We start from the raw sequence: 12,211 nt of genomic DNA on the forward strand, positions 1-12,211 counted from the left end.
TTATATGGGTTTGGGGTAGTTTTGCGAGTAGAACCCGATTATAAGACTTGCATAATTATTTGAGGTCATTTAGCGTGTCGTATGCCTAGGTTTGCGTGCTGTCCTAATAGGTTTCGAACCGTATCCATTTTTCGTGCAAGTTCGGATTGCTCGAGTGCTGTATTAGAAATGCCTTTGTTTTAGGAACTATTTTTCCGTGTATTTTAGAGCGGTCACTCGTATTTTTGCGTGTAGGATTTGCCGCTAGTTTATTTTCCCGTATATAGGTGATTATATCGCATTTATGTGTGGCATTATTTTGTGTTGCAAACCCCACATATTTTATATATTCCCGGGGTAGAAAAATTCATTGGATTTTTCTGTGCAATTAGTTTTAGCTTTTAAGGAAGTTAGTTCGCGCGATATTTTGCCGTGTTGCCCTTTTGTTTAATTCGTAGGATTTATTCCGTGCCTCGTTTGAATTAGTTGTCAACTAGGGAGTTGTTCTTTGATGTTTTGTCTAGCCCCTGGTATTTTTAGTTGCAATAGAAATACATGTTTAGGTGTGTTTTGATTGCCCTCAAGTTGCTAGAAATAGTGCTGTTTTAGAGGAGCTGAAATATTTCTAAGTCTGGAATCTGTTATATTTTGTTGCTGTCTTGTCTTGCTTGCATCTTGTGATCTGTAGCTCTTTTGAGGTTGGTCCAATGGAGTTAGTTGTACCCTTTGTGTTTCCCTAGCATGCTGTAAAGTTTCATGCTATTTGGAGTCATGTAGCTTAGGATTTTGCTGCTGTCAATATTGCTTCAGATCGAAAACTGCACTTTCATGAGGTGCAATTTTCACTAAGTCTGAAATAGTGAGTGTGATGCCATTTTGTGACTTCTTTCCCTAGTGTTCCTTGCTGCCATGCTAGTGGTTGTTAGTTGTTCGTAGTAGTGCTTCTTGCCCTCTTCCGTGCCATGCCTTGCTTGAGCATATCGGATTTGTGTAGCCGTAGTTGTGGGGCGTAGAAAATACTATGTGGCTGATTTTGGCAGATTGTAGTCATTTCTTGTTTTGCTCGTAGTTTTTGAACCGTAGCTCCGATTTGATCGTGTCCTACATGAAACTTACTTAGAATCTCGTGTAGTTTCATTTTATCTTGCTGGTTGTATGTTTTGAAGTGCTCGTAGCCATCGTTGCACACATATTGCATTCATGCCATCATATCTTGCGGTGCTTGTATCTTTTGATCTGTAGCTCCGTTGGAGATGTTCTCTAAGTGTAGATTGCTTGCCCTGACGCGTAGAATCACGTGAACCTATTTGTTTTTCTGTTTAACAACTAATTAAAAGCATTAGGCCAGATCTGGACAGAATCATAAATTAACTTGTGAGGTCGTTTCGGAGGTGCTATAAGACATTTCCGACCTCATTTAAAATGCCTAGATAGGTAGTTTAATTTCCGCTTCACCTCTTGCATGTTTAATCACATTTAATATTGCCGTGTACCTAATCGGGATAGAACTAAATAAATAGACGTGGAGTATCGTCAATATGCAACTCGTTGCATATTGAACTTCACTTAATATGTAGAGTTTGATTGTGTGATTGGTCATGCCGTGACTTGCATGTATTCAGCTGCTCATGCATCATATGTGTTGTGCATCGTGTGGTGAATATCGTGTGTTGATGCTTGTTTCCGGTTTCCCCGTCTCGATAGAGTTCCGCAAGCGTGTCGGATGTGAGGACCCGTTCGACTACGTTGGTTCGTCTGCTTCACGGAGGCATTCTTCTTCCAAGCGGGATCTCAGGCAAGATGACCATTTCCCCAGATACCATTACTATCATTGCCATGCTAGTTTATCGCTTCTATCGTTTATGTCTCGTTGCCTACCACCTGTTAAATATCAGCCTCTCAACAATGCCATGATTACCTTCAACCTGTTCGACCTAGCAAACCACTGTTTGGCTATGATATTGCTTGCTTAATCCCGTTGATAGCGTTGCTAGTTGCAGGTGCAGTTGCTTCCATGTGAAAGCATGGGTTCCTTGTTATATCACCATATTAATGATATTTAATTTAATGCACCTATATACTTGGTAAAAGGTGGAAGGCTCGGCCTTTCTAGCCTGGTGTTTTGTTCCACCTTTGCCCCCCTTAGTTTCCGGCTACCGGTGTTATGTTCCATAATTGAGCGCTCCTAACACGATCGGGGTTGTTATGGGGACCCCCTTGATAATTCGTTTTAGATTAAAGCTGGTCTGGCAAGGCCCAACATTGGTACTACATTTGCCTAATCACCTAATAAAATTGCATAGGGACTTCCCGGGCCCCGAGGATAATTTAATCAACCCCCGGGCCAGTGCTCCTCATGAGTGTTGGTCCAAAACAGAGCAGCTTATTAACACTACCCGGGGCAACTCGGCGTTTGGCGTGGTAACCATCGCTCATCCGTCGTGTCCTGAGAACGAGGTACGCGACTCCTATCGGGATCGTCGACACGTCGGGCGGCCTTGCTGGATTAGTTTTACCTTTGACGAGATATCTTGTGCATCGGGATTCCGGTGATGCTTTGGGTAATCTCAGAGTAGAGGTTTTCCACTAGGGAATCCGACGAGATCGCGAGCTTCGTGATTGAGGATTTCTATGCGGCTTGTGGTAATTTGTGATGGACTAGTTGGAGCACCCCTGCAGGGTTAAATCTTTCGGAAAGCCGTGCCCGCGGTTATGTGGCAACGTGGAAGCTTTGTTTAACACTGGTTCTAGATAACTTGAAGTTAACTTAATTAAAATATGCCAACTGTGTGCGTAACCGTGACTGTCTCTTTCGTGAGTTCCTTCTCCGATCGAGTACACGGTGGGGTTATGCCTGACGTAGGTAGGTATTCAGGATCATTCATTTGATCATCAGTAGCCACGACCGATATGCGTAGATCTTCCCCCCTCTTATTCTTGTACTCGTAAGTTTAGCCACCAAATATATGCTTAGCCGCTGCTGCAACCTCACCACTTAACCATGCCTCACCCATTAAGCTTTGCTAGTCTTGATACATTTGAAAATGAGATTGCTGAGTCCCCTGTGGCTCACAGATTAATACAACACCAGTTGCAGGTACAGGTAAAGGTTACTTGACGCGAGCGCGTTGATTGTTCATTTGGAGTTGCTTCTTCTTCTTCTTCATTGATCTAGGATGGGTTCCAGGCCGGCAGCCTGGGATAGCAAGGATGGACGTCGTTCTTCTTTTGTCGTTTGTTTTCGTCCTTAGTCGGACCCTGCTCTTACTCTTGATGTTTATGTAATGTACTGGTGTGACTCTGATGTAGCTTGTGGCGAGTGTAAGCCAACTCTTTATATATCTCTTCTTTTCAGTACATGTACTTGTTACGATATCCATTCTTGCGACACGACGAGATGCGCTTCTATCCCTGACGAAGGCCCTCGTGCCAAATTAAGGATAAGGTCGCATCTGGGCGTGACAGGCTCGTCAGATGCTATGTGTATACCAGTGTCCACAAATTCCCTTGTTATGATTTTCAGCAGAGTTTATGTGATTTTAGAAACCGCTTAGGCCTTGTTTGGTACTAGTGTTTTGGAGGAGATTGGTGGGGATAATCCCCCAAGGGATTGGGTGAAACCCCAACCTTCACCCAATCCCCTCAAATCCCCATTTATCCCCAATACACTAGGTAAGGGTAGTGTATTGGGTATTGAAAAAAATGCACTATAATTTGAGGATTTGAGGGGAAATGTGAGGATAAAACATGTCAAATACACTAGAACCAAATGGTGTTATGGGATGTGTGAGGATTGAGGGGTTTGATCGGAATAATCCCCACAAATTCTCTAAAATACACTAGTACCAAACAAGACCTTAAGGGGTTTTTATTAAGGGGATGAAAAAAGGTCAATTTCAGAAAGCGAACTGAGAGACCTTTTTTTGGCAGGGAAATTTAAGATGGACTTGACCGGCCGGGTGAAGTCACCGTATACAAAGTGTGGATTAGAGCACGCAGGCACGCATGACCTGTTGCCTGAATCATGCGCTCCGATCTGGCTTAATTAATTAGCTGTCGCCACCGAAGACGTTGACACCTGTGACTTAATTTATTGGTCGTTTTCATGCCGCTTTTCCTGTTTTCCATGCCGGTTTGTGGCCACAAGGAACGAACGACGCCAACAAGATTAGTTTGTTTGTTCGAGCGCGCACGCATACTGGAAAAACAGCATGAAGCACGCACAGCGGCCCTGTTTGGATACACTAGCCTGGCTAGAGGTTAGAGTTAGTTTCTAACTCTGGACTAACTCTAAACTAGCTCTAGCCTTTGATGGTGTTTGGATGATAGAGTTAGTTTGACAACAAATATACTTTTTTAATCATTTAACTCTTTTAACCAGGATTTGTTGTGGCCGGCTCTTGTGTGGCCTCTTTCCACTCACAAATGATTTTAAAATCATCTTTGCAAATCAAATATCTAAAATATGATAAATTTTATTTTGTTCATACAAATAAGGCGTCCCACTTAAACATACAAGTCATCAATCAGGCTTAAAAAAATAAAATTACATTCCATGAAAGAGAGCATGAGCTAACTCATCACGAAAGGCGTTCATGTTGATATCTTCAACAAAAGGTTCATCTTCTGGCCATGCGGATGCCGAAGAACTAGGCATTGGGTTATAATTTTCATCCGCATCACAGGCATCAAATTCCCTATCCGCAATTCTGCTCTCTCGAATGAAATTATGAAGAGCCATACAAGCAACAATAATTCTAGTTTGCTTGTCTTCTGGAAATTTTGGCATGTCCAACAAAATCCTAAATTTCATCTTCAACACTCCAAAGGATCGCTCAATGACATTCCTAACTTTGGCGTGTGCATGGTTGAAGGTTTCTTTGGCTCACCGGGGGACCTCCGAAGCTCGATAACTCCTCCACATCGTCCTCCAATTCTTCATCATCATTATCGAAGGGAGCACCGTAGCCGGATGCTTGCCCACGGACGGCACTACGTGGAACCCGGGGCGGTACGCGCTGGCCTCCACCGCCGCCCCGGATTGCCGTGCTGTTGCGCTGGTTACGGCGGCCGGGTGCCGCGGCGGCTGAGTTGGCGCGCTGCCGAACGCCGCCTCCAGCCCTCATCGATGACCCGCCAACGAACAAGCTGTCGTTTCCTCCACCACGACCATCTGCCGCCGACGAGGAGCCGCCGAAGTCCAGTTGTCGGACAAATGGCGGCGATGGATTCGCCAATCCGTCTCCTGCTCCGGCACGCGGGCGGCGATAAAGAGGGAGCCCGGAGCTCCTTTCGCGCCCAGGAAGAAGCTCGTCACTGTCGCTTTGGAGGAAAGCTCCATAGAGCCCAAGCCCTGGAAATCCCTCCGAAGGCCACGCTTGCGAGTTGAGGTCAAGGCCGGCCTGGGCAGCAGGGCCGCTTGCCGACGGCTGCGAACCCCAAGCGTCGAAGCTGCCTCCGTCCATCGCAGAGTGGGAGGCGGGACAGGGCCGACAGTGGGAGGCGGGACCGGGGCCGGCGGTGGCACGCGACGGGACCGGCAGTGACAGGCGGGGCGAGAGTGGCCGGCGGTGGCTGTGGTGGCGTCGGCAGGCGGTGGCGGGGGCGGCGTCGGCAGGCGGTGGCGGGCTGGTGGCGGCGTCGGCAGCCGGTGGGGGCGTCGGCAGCCGGTGGCGGGCTGGTGGCGGCGTCGGCAGCCGGTGGCGGGCTGGTGGCGGCGTCGGCAGGCGGTGGCGAGCGCGGCGGCAGGCGGTGGCGAGCAGCGGGCGGCTGGGGAGCGCGGCGAGCAGCGGCGGCCGGGGCGAGCGCGGGCGGCTGGGAGCGCGGCGAGCAGCGGCGGCTGGCGAGCGCGAGCGGCTGGGGCGACCGCAGGCAGCTGGGGCGAGCGCGGGCGACGGGGGCTGGGGCGACGGGGGTGGATGCGGGAGGACGGGAGAGGATAAGATGCGGGAGGATGTGACTTTTTTTTACTGGTATACCCCAACTAGCCCCAATTAGCACCCCTTCTCAGGGATAGTTTTTTTGGTGGGTTAGTTTCCATCTAACCCAAACTAGCACAGCTGTTTGGATACTTTGAGGGTTAGTCCAGCTCCAACTAGCTGCAACTAGCTCTAGCAGTGGGATCCAAACAGGGCCAATGCACAACAACAACCCAATTCAAGAGAACGGATCGAAAGACTGTAGATCATCCATCAAGTCGCCAGAGACGCCTTGTCTTTGGCGCCACTTTTACCTTTGCCCTCCTTTCTTTTTTGTTTGCCCCTTATTGGTGTCTCCGTCACGAGGCAAGCAATCGACCTGCCCAAACCAGATCTAGCAACCTCCACGCTTAAAATGACATTTTTCCCTGTGGGGCCGGGTATCCATGGGGTTTTACCCGCTAAGAAACAGTGATGGGGGGGGGGTCAAAATCCCCCATGGATATAACGGGGCGGGTACCCGAGAAGTAAGCGGGACGGGGATGGGGGAAAACTGGCTCCATGGATACCCGGGACTCCACATGCCAGCCAAAGTAACACCACCATATATATTGACAGCAAACCCTAACCCGATCAACCTCTCCACTTGCAGCTGCCTCGATCGTTCTCCTCCTCTGTTCCCAAATCGCAACCGCCACCAGCCTCCTCCTTTCCTCCCGATCCTTCCCATCAATCACCAGTCCACCACCGGCGTGCCGCGGCGAGCGGCACTGAGCCGACACCTCATCCGGACGCCCCTTCCCGCCTCATCCGTCGGTTGTCGCCCTCTTCTGCGACCTCACCTCCTCCTCTTTCACCTCAAGGCCGGGCAGGTGGCCGTGCATCCACGACAGATCGATGATGACGATGGGGAGCGACGGTCGGGCAAGAAACTGATCGCGGTGGTGGTGTTGACGATGACGACCGGCGCCTCTTTCTCCACCTCAAGCACAAGAAGGTGACATGCGGCATCTGCATCGACCCGAGAGGGTGAGACCATATAGGTAAGCAGCTGACCGACAACATCAAGTTTTTGTAGTTGTTTCTTTCATTTCATGTGTCTGCAATCTGTTGAATGTGTATGCATCTTGTAGTTGTTAGTTTTTATAGTTCTTGTAGTTGTTTTCCCAAGTAATTGATGTTGCAATGTGGTAGCCTGGTAGGATTTGCAATGGCATCAGGTTCAGGTGAATATGTTGAGCAGGGTAAGCCATTTCGTGTGAAGAGAAAGACCACATCTGTGGTTTGGAATGAGTTGATTTGGGTTCTTGTTGATGAAAAATGAAAGGCTGAATATGTATGGTGTCACGAGCTATTGTGTGGAGATCCAAAGTATGGAACCTCACATATGCATGCTCATTTAGCAAGATGTGCGTCTAGGTAGGCCAATGGTAACTTGCCATCCACAACCATCATTTTTATTCATTAATCCCAAGTAATGTTTCCACTTTGCCAATGGTAACTTGCTAATGTTTCGGCTTGACTAATGTTCAGGTTGAGGAAGTGTCGACTTAGGGGCTGTTTGGTTGGAGACTTAAAATGCCATGCCTAAGGTGAGGTGCCAGCCACACCTGTGGCTTGCCCCAATATGTGGCAAAATCAAATTGTTTGGTTGGTAGCCATGCCTTAGGTTAGGTGTGGCAAATTTTGTGTGGTGTCCGTTTGGATTGCTTCCACATATGTTGGCAAAAAACTGTGGTCTGTGTTTGGTTTCCTGCCACATATGGCAAAAAACACATATATATCATGCTCTAATAAATGTAAGAATATTTAGTCACAACAATAATAACAATAAAAAATAGATTCGAGAATTTCTATTAATCCCATCAGCGTAAAAATAAGCAACCCCAATCAGTATAAAGATACAAAATAAGATAGATGCATGCAAGTTTCAAGCATCATTCATAAAGTCGCGAAATGATGTTTTCAAGAACAATGTCACAAAGTAATAGTTCTAGCCATATCACAAGTTTCAGCCAAGTTACAATAAAGTGTTACACTACACATCAAAAGATCCACTTCCCAAAAGCAATGGTCATAGCACAAGTTCAACTCCCAAAAGTAGTGAGCAGACACATCACACGTTATCATGTCCTAATTACCAAAAGTTGTCATCTTCTAAAGTTCACAAGTTGCCATCTTCTAAACATCACAAGTGAGAAACTTGCAAACTTCATAGGTTGCTATCTTCTAAATGTCATCTTTGTTAAAGAACTTCCAGACCCAAGTTTCAAAAGTTTTGTCGCTTGCACTACATAACCAACTACGCAAACCTTCATTGTCCTTGGAAGATAAGTGCACACCAACAGTAATTCTCTGATCAGTGGTAATTGGGAGTACCTCCAACCTCTGCCATAAACTAGCATAAGGGTCAACAACTTGGGGCATTTGGGGAGGAGCAGCGGCAATAAGTGATTGCTCGAGTGACCTCAATGTGGAGTTGATTTCCTCAGCGGACTCCACGAAACGACTCTTGGTTTTTGATGGCTTCTTAGTAGGTGACCTGCTACCTCTTGGGCGCTTCGTACCAACACGACTAGTGCTAGATGAGGAATTATCACCACCTACAGAAATTGGAGGCCTTTTAGGAACATATGTTGTTGGCAAAGTATCAGAATCCTCCTCAAGTGGCCCCTCATATTGTGGATAGCTGTTAAGGTCATACAACCCTTCATCACTGTCCAAGTCATCAGAATCAATTGTGCATGTATGCTGGTCCATGGCCAAAGAACCATCAGCACTAGTGCCTGTGAATAACTCCTGCATCTCATAGTAAAACTTGATAGGCTTGGAAAGCAAGCGCCTTGCTCTATCCTGCATCAAAAGAACAAAGAAATTAAGTTCCTAAATGCAATAATCATAGTAAGTTTCAAAAACAAACTATATTATACATACATTGAGGCAAGACTTTTCTGACTCGGAAATGGTTACCACACATCTAATAGCATCAAAAACATTGCCACTCTTGCTGATTGCTGCGGCAATGTACTTCCAATTTTCTTTGTAGTGCCTGAAGTGACGATCAACTTGAGAAAGTGTCACCCCCATAGCAAATTTTCTATTTAAAGCATCAGCACACTTCATAAGATGATGCTTCCTGAACCTAAATCCTGCATGTTGTTCCTTCATGTATTCAATGCACCAATCTAACATAAACTTGGTCTGATCATCAGCCCAAGAAATAGTCCTCTGTTTCTCATCACCATCAACCTTCACCTTTCCCTTAGCCATCGCTGTTTCTAACGGAGAGAGTCATTTTAATCAAAAAGTGGTGAGGCAAACAGGCATGAAACAACCAACAATTTTACTAAAGTGCAAATAAGTGCAACAAGTTAACAAAGGTACAACCAACATAGTCTCACATATAACAAAATAACACTCATGTTTGATACATAGAAATATGACATATTACATATTCACTTCTTAATCGTCTTGATCTTGATCTGCTAAGTTATCCTCCCACATTTTTTGAGCTAGTACATCCCTTTTGTGTGCCCATGCCTGACTCTCCTGGTAAACGTCACGACGGTTTCTTCTACTCCGCGGAAGAGAAGAGTACCAAGTAGCATCATCATAGACACTCATCCGGACCATCATCTAGGATCCAGTTATGGAGTGCACAGCAAGCAAACACAATCTTCTCCTCCACATGTGGTACAAATAGTAATGCGTGTAATATTGTAAGCATAATATACTTGAACCCATCTATGAAACAATAATACAGTTAATAAAACTATGATGGCATCAGTGTGTATAAGTACATAAAAATTTATCTGAAAATAGTTGAACAGAGGGGAACTTTAATTACTCAAGCAAAGAACCTATGATGCACCAGATCTTTGAGAAAATAACATAGGAAACTCGAAATCTTACATTCACACAACATATTTTACATTGCATTGATTATTTGTTCTGTCACTCGTACACACATGAAGCAAAATACAGAAGGGGGTGTGTTGTTACCTTATCTCTTGACAGAAATTTGACCTCTGAATCTGAGAGAGAAGACAGTAGTATACGCACAATAGGAATACAAACAATCAGCCGAATATATTGGGAAATCCCTCAGATCTTGGTAGATGGTTGTTGTTTTTTCTTGAAAAATAAAGAGGCCCAGATCTGCACATACGTGATGAATATGAGCCAAGGGAGAGATGAGATGGATGAGATGATTGCTGCGGAGGGGAGGAATTTACCGGCTAGTATAATATTGCATCTTATCTTCAACGAGATCAATTAGAGATTCAGGGGAAGCTCTCTGTCATGGGGTTGTAGTGAGGGGGGAGGGGAGCAACGAACTGGAGGATGGGGAAAAAAGGAAGGGGCGACTTTAACGAGGTTGGCGCTTGGGGGGGATTTTTCTCGGCTGCGTTGGCGCGCCGCGGGCGGTGCGGCGGGAAAAATGAGCGCCACACATCTGGCGAAAAATTCTGCGGCAGAATCCCCTCCATGTTGTGGCGAGCCTAATCTCAGCGCAGAACCAAACAGGCGCCTACGGACTTGTGGCTCGCCTAATGTTAGGCGTGGCAAGCTGGGGCTGCCAACCAAACAGCCCCTTAGTGCATGCCTGCACGGAGTAGTGAAGAATGAAGAATAGAAGTCTTAGAACATCTCCAATAGATGGTTCAAATTTTGGTTGTCCAAACTGGTGATGGTTCAAATTTGGAGCACAAAAAAATGCTTTTTACATCTCCGAAAAAGGCTCAACTCCAACAGATGGTCCAAAATAAAGATGTAAAGAAAAAGAGCAACTCCAACAGATGGTCCAAAACGAAGATTAAAACGACCAACTACTACTTCATCTCAACATAGTTCAAACAAATGGCGAGAGCCCAGCCCCAGGGGCCCCTTCCCCGCGCAGGATTTGCGGCGGAGACCGGCCCCCTCCGCCGCCCGCATGGGGAGGCGAGCATGGCATAGAGGACGGACCGGGGGGAGATCTGGATGCCCGGCCCCGAGGCATTGAAGGGAACGCGCCGCGAGCGCGCCGTCTCAGGAGGCGAGCAGAGATGGCATGGCCGTAGGAGGACCCGGGGAGTCAGTGGCAGCCAATGAGCTCGGCAGAGGTGGCCGCCGCGACCGGAGCGGCCAGCGGCGCGGGGGTGGGTGGGAGCGAGAGCGAGAGCCTAGCTCACCTATGCGAATGTATTAGCCGGTGCTTGAGAGAATCTCCACCCGAGCATAGTGATATAGAAGATTTGTTAAGACGAGAGAGTTCTCTTTCTGAATTTGTTAACATCCCTTCATGTTTGTTAAGATAGTTTCTAATATTTTATTCCTCAAATTTTAAATAAAATAGTTGGCATTCCAATAGACTTAACAAGTGTTTGATGGGTAGAAACTGAAGTGATTTGAGTTCTATGGCTACATGTGTTTCATCACATATTTTCACATGCATTCATGCTACATCACAACCAACACCCAACATATATCACATTTGTTAGATTTTGACTGTAGTTTATATTCACATTTTCCAATGACCACCCAAAGAACATACAACATGAATGAATGCTAAACTCACACTTCTACAATGACACCCACATCCTATATATATGTAGGTTCTGAGAAACTTGCATGTAGATTTAGAGAGATAGTCCTTGCCATTGTGTCATGTTGGACTTAGATCTATTTCCCTCTTTTGTTCAATGTACTTGTGAGCTTTGAGATATTAGAGGGTAACAAAGAAAAGGAAGAAATCGCCTCCCTTGCGAATCACGTTAGCGGTGACATCCAACCAGCTACTTGTGTTGCATCGCCGACGTCTTTCTATGAGATTGCGACGATTGTCTCTTCGAGGGGAGATGAGTATAGCATACTAAAGAGCCATAAGAAGTCCATTGTTTTGGATTGCCTAGATACCAAACTATTGGACTGTTCTTTATTGCCGTTATTGTTATTGCATATCTCGCGAGGATTAAGTCATTTTCTCCTCTTCTGTCATTATTAAACCAACACCCTCCGAATGGAATCATCCCCCCTCTGCTGAATATCAATGAAGCAATGGAATCCATGCCGAAGATTTGTAAATTAGTGAACACAAGAGAAATTTAGACGCCTATTATCTATCCATTGTAGCGGAGCAAGGAGAAGGTGCATTTGTAATAAAACTTCCAACGAAAAAATGTACAGGGTTGTTTTGCCACACAAATAAATTTTCATTACTCTTTTTAATCCATAGTCCCTCCGTAACAAAATTCTTGTTTTAGATTTGTCTACATATGAATGTATCTAGTTACGATTTAGTATTTAGATACATTTATTTCTAAACAAATCTA

Source organism: Hordeum vulgare, chromosome 2H, assembly GCF_904849725.1.
Source record: "Hordeum vulgare subsp. vulgare chromosome 2H, MorexV3_pseudomolecules_assembly, whole genome shotgun sequence".
Lineage (NCBI taxonomy): Eukaryota > Viridiplantae > Streptophyta > Magnoliopsida > Poales > Poaceae > Hordeum > Hordeum vulgare.